Here is a 5,735-nt window from a genome sequence, read left to right on the forward strand (position 1 = left end):
AAGCTCCACCAGGAAGTCCACCCGTCTTTCCTTCGTCCCGGAGCATGCTTGATACAGCACATGTGCATTCAGTGCTGCCATGTCAATCATGTTATAAAACACGGCAACTGGCCAGCGCCGTGTTCCTCTGCGGACAGTGTACTCCCGAACCATCTGGTCCATCACATCCACGCCACACTTTGTTTTGTTGTAAAGGGTGACAGTGTTTGGCTTCCTTTTGGTAGTGTTATCAGTCTGAACCACGCCGTGCATGCTGCTAAGAATATAGACTGTCTTCTTCCGTTTGGCCGCATACGCCGTCAGCGTGGCAGCAGATGTTGAAAACACCTAAGAAATAAGATAAATTGTTATTTCCATAGCACTTTTACACACAATGAAACACATAAACATAGAACCAGAAAAGACCTGCAACATACCTGAGTGGTGAATTCATTGCGATCTGTCTGTCTAGTGGATTGAGGAATTTCCCTGCGAATCTTGTTGACTGTGCCGAGGATGGTGGTTTTCCGTCTAAGAAGTTTTTGCGCAAGTGAAAGCGATGTGAAAAAGGAGGAGATACTGGACCTTCCCATTGCTCACAATTTGAATTTGTTCACACTGCAGATGAGGAGACTGCTTCTCCACCTAAAAAGAGAGCTTGTTTGGGGACTGAGACAGCGAAAGATGGCACAGTGTGGCGTGAAGAACAGGTGGGGACCTGTCTCCCTTTCATTGTGTGTAAAAGTGCTATGGAAATAACAATTTATCTTATTTCTTAGGTGTTTTCAACCTCTGCTGCCACGCTGACGGCGTATGCGGCCAAACGGAAGAAGACAGTCTATATTCTTAGCAGCATGCACGGCGTGGTTCAGACTGATAACACTACCAAAAGGAAGCCAAACACTGTCACCCTTTACAACAAAACAAAGTGTGGCGTGGATGTGATGGACCAGATGGTTCGGGAGTACACTGTCCGCAGAGGAACACGGCGCTGGCCAGTTGCCGTGTTTTATAACATGATTGACATGGCAGCACTGAATGCACATGTGCTGTATCAAGCATGCTCCGGGACGAAGGAAAGACGGGTGGACTTCCTGGTGGAGCTTGCAAGGGAGTTAGCTCACTCTCATGTAGCTGCGAAGAAGGCAAGAAAAGAACAGTTGCCTTTGACACAACCCTCCACACCGAGCCCTGGAAAAAGAGCCATGTGTCAGGTCAAACACAATTGCAAGAACAATCATGCCACTGTGCGATGTGTTCACTGCAACAGATACACATGTGGTAAATGCAGACTACAGATACCATGGCAGTGCCAGGATTGTGAGTGATTGCTGAAAATGTTGAAATGTACTCACTCACTTTTTATAATTATTTGTAAAAATGTGTACAAATGGTTGATTTTTTGTACTGTTTTTATCAATAAATCTCAGCAACAAAGGACCTACACCCATGTGTGTTGATTTCTCCCTAAGATGGCAAACTGAAACACTCCAAGTTGGTGACTTTTGGAGATTTGTTTCCCTGGATGATTGAGAATGCATCAAGATGAAACAAAAGGAAGCTCACCGCTTTTAGCAGCTCCCCCACCCCCTCATCCACACACCCCCACTCCCCTCCCTCCAGAATTCCCAGGTAACAACCCAATTTACATATGAATGACTAGCCAATTTAGCTTCCACTTGCCTGAAGCTAAAGCTTAGCTAAAAGCCTACCAGCCATTTGGCTGCTCTCCGGGTTTTAAAGGTAGAAAGGTAGAAGCCTGGGCCTTCCTAGTGTTAAGATGATCAGCATTTAAGCCAGGAGGTGACTGCTGTTCGTCGCAGGATCATTGTCTACCACGCGTTAGTAAAGCCAAGCTACAGCAAGTCAAGTTAAGTGTGTTTCCTTTGTGCGTTATATTTAACCCCGTCTCCCTGTCCACAGAGCTCCCTGGATTTCCCCCCCATGTGATTCCCGAGTGGCAAGTGTTGGAGTGAGAACCTGTGATCGTGTGTGTGGATGATCTGAAGAACGCGTGCTTTTCCCCTGGACTTCCCTGGAGCCCATTCTTCCTCACGCAGCTGTACATAGCACTCCCCCCGCACCTTCTTGTATATACACCTGGGGAATTGTAAATAAATCTTTCTTGTGTGCATCTGAGCCCGGAGTCCTGCACTTGAGTCCTCCTCCAAACCGTAACAGTTTTCCTCAGTCTCAGGAAGGTGATTGCTGCTCAGTTTGGGGATAGTAATGTAGCAGTGTGAGCTCTCATTTTCATGTATGGCATGTCTAGATTATAGCCCAGCTATTTCAGGTACAGTATATACAGCTATGTCTCCAACTGTGTGATCATTTTAAGTTCCCACATGATAAGGATAGCAATCACAGTCTTCTTTAAGAGTGTCCCTACCCCCTGGATACTATGCAGAACTCTAATTTAGGACTATTAGGTGAAAAAGTAGTTGAATTTATTAAAACTATAAACCGTGAGTCCCTCTGTGGCTCAAACAATTAGTATTTTTAAAAAGCACCAATTAAAGCAGAAATAGAAAACTGTGATTCCACATCACTGGAACCAAACTGCCTGGCAAAGTCTTAAAGAAAACTGGAACGATAGGAAAAAAAAATGCATTGGAAATACGACAAAAAATATACCTCTGGAATCGGCGAGGAGCACAATCGGTAGGATGAGGGTTACACCGTGGAAAACGTTTTCATCCACTTCAAAGAACTTTTGAGAAATTTGGAGATGCCATCACAGCATTGACCTTGGACAACATCAGTAGACAATAATTAGGAAGTAATGATGAAATCAAAGCTAAAAAAGCTGTTAACAGAAGATTTACAGTTGGATTCAGAAAAAAATAAAGGAATAAAAACATTTTTCTTACAGCAGTCAGTAGATGTAAAAAAACAATTGCAATCTGACCGAGATCTGGAACTAAAGCACTGAGCTCTGGTTCTGTTTGATCAAAACATAATGTCAATAAAGATTAATTGAATTGAACTGAATTACGAGACAGAATAAGAGAGTGGACAGAGGAGAGGGCTGTGTGTGTCTGTGTGTGGTCTGAGTGTGTGAAGCCTCTCATTCAGCCTCTCCTGACCTCCTGCCTTTATTTAAGCGCTGAAAGAGGCAATTTGCCTGCAGTCCGCCTGCGTTCTCCTCTTGCCGCTCTGTCTGAAGTAATCTGCCATTTCAGACCCATTTTTACCTGATTGCTTCGTCAGAAACGAAGTGACACCGAGGTCACGCGCTCGGATCGGAATGTAGATGCAACACAAACACGGAACACCCACAGACTGAAAATGAGGAGCGGTCTGAAGACAGACGAACAAGAAAGAAAAGACTTCTGACATTCGCAGTGCACAGTGGAACTGATAAAATGTCATGTGTTTCTGAGGAGGTGGGGGCACTCTGCCGGCAGATAACCTCTAGCTCATCATTCTGTCCAGATAAAAGAACGGGCAATTCTTAACCATCCATTTTTTACTATATTCAAGAAAAATGCATCAATTATACGTCTACTGCTCAATTGTTCCTTCTCGAGACTGTCAACACATGAAAAAATGTCCCCAATCTGACACTTTATATTTGTTTTAAATAGTGCTGTCAGTGTTAATCTTGTTAAAATGATGTTAACGCCATAACTGCATTAACGTGGCAAATCTCCGTTAGCGAGTGAGCACGGTCAGCTGGTTGACAGCACTAGTTTTAAAATATGATGAGCAAAGGAAGCTAAAAATTATATATGTATATGGCCTTTTTTTCTTTTTGCTTAAACATTAAAAGCATTGCTCAATATTTCGAACATTACTTTTTAGTCTGAACAACTGGTTAACTTACAGAAAAAAATGGAAAAAAATGGAAAACACAAGCAAGTTAAACCAGATAAAATCATAAAGGGATTACTGCAATATTCACAAACTACACACCGAGGTGTAGCGATTATTAATAATTTCCACAAAAACACAAAAAAGTAGCCAAGATATGTTTTACAATGTCAGAATGGATGTAATCACTTAATTCATAATGGAAAATTATTTTCCTAACACACAATTTTCAGCTTATTCCACTTTCATTCTTACAAGTATATCTCACTGAGACATGGGGCTCAACAGCAACCTGTTTTTAATTTCTATACAAAACTACAGCATGTTAAAACACACTGTAGTCATTACAACTCATATAACCAACCAACTGCAAAAACACAGCTACAATTAAAATAACATGCAGCAACAATTAAACGTTAAGAACAGGAGCAGCCATCTAATGATGTTTCTTCATTGTCCTGAACCCTTCAGTTCAGTTAGCTTGTACAACTTCAGGTCCTGTTGTAATTTGTTCCAAGTATAGGGAGACCATTGTAAGACAGTTTTGTACATACTGAGGGAACAGTCAATGTAATAAAAGCTTGTGAGCGGAGGCTGCAGTTACTCTGGTGACATATAGAAAGTTGGATACGCTGGCAGTAAGCCAATTACTGATTTATAAATGAGAATATCCATCCATCCATCCATCCATTCGCTTCCGCTTATCCTTTTTCAGGGTCGCGGGGGGTGCTGGAGCCTATCCCAGCTGTCATAGGGCGAGAGGTGGGGTACACCCTGGACAGGTCACCAGTCTGTCGCAGGGCCAACATACAGGGACAGACAACCATTCGTACTCACTTTCATTCGCACATTCACACCTAGTGACAATTTGGGTTATCCAATTAACCTATCCCCACTAAGTGCATGTCTTTGGACGGTGGGAGGAAGCCGGAGTACCCGGAGGGAACCCACGCAAACACGGGGAGAACATGCAAACTCCACACAGAAAGACCCCGGCCTGATGTTGGAATTGAACTCAGGACCTTCTTGCTGTGCGGCAACAGTGCTAACCACCGTGCCACCGTGCTGCCTTTAAATGAGAATATACAGATGCAATAGTCTGTGTGTGGACAGTGAAGGCCAGAGTATAAAGTATAATAACATCCTCACATCCTGTGATGAATCTCAGTGCTCCATGAAAAACAGCGTCCAACAGGAGCCTTCATATAAATATTGTCACCATAATCAATGTGAGGCAAGAAGGAAAAACATGATTTGTTTCTATATCTGAGCTTTTAAATATGAATTTCAATATGTGACATCTGTTTTTTAGCCAATATGAGCTCTTAGTTTTGTCTGCAGCAGCAACGAGAAGCTATTGTCATCAAGCAAACTCTGACAGAGTCACTGTACACTCCCTGCCCAGCACCAAACCACAGACACATAAGAAGAAAATGGAACATTTAGTGGCTAAAACAGCAGATAGCTTATTTAGCAGGTAATGGAAACCAAACTGTGGCTTGAATAGTGAGTACTGGACTTTCATCAGGTGGGCTGATGGGCTGCTTGCATTCCTCTCTGATCACGATGTGTCTGCTGGATACACAAATAGTTCTTTTTTATGTTTGCCTGAACAGTTTGTTCTGCTGCCCTCAGGTGGCCACAAACAAATCAATAGAGCTTTAAAGGAAGCTGAAGCCGCATGCAGTGGTGCACCTGTATCCACTTCAGAACAAACAGATTTACACCTTATTTATCAGCACAGCCAATCACATTACAGCCTTTATATAAACTGTGATGCTTACTGTGCACAGGGACTCGTCGGCTTTGAAGGCGCTGCCTCCTCGACAAAATGACAAACTCTGGGAGTAAGTATCACGCTTCAGAAACAAGCCTCCCTTCTCTTGTATTTTACAAGCTATAAGCAGCATATTTACAATAAAAAAGATGCATATATATCACTT

General features: G+C 42.8%; 1 long non-coding RNA gene across 1 annotated transcript; it reads left to right on the top strand.

The window, feature by feature from the left end:
- Positions 1 to 556: 556 nt before the first annotated feature.
- Positions 557 to 1,425, top strand: LOC145430417 (uncharacterized). Its single transcript, XR_013910990.1, has 2 exons — positions 557 to 689; positions 759 to 1,425. It is a non-coding gene; the product is annotated as an uncharacterized LOC145430417 (long non-coding RNA).
- The last annotated feature ends 4,310 nt before the right edge of the window (positions 1,426 to 5,735 follow it).

Source organism: Astatotilapia calliptera, chromosome 2, assembly GCF_964374335.1.
Source record: "Astatotilapia calliptera chromosome 2, fAstCal68.1, whole genome shotgun sequence".
In the NCBI taxonomy this organism is placed as follows: Eukaryota; Metazoa; Chordata; class Actinopteri; order Cichliformes; family Cichlidae; genus Astatotilapia; species Astatotilapia calliptera.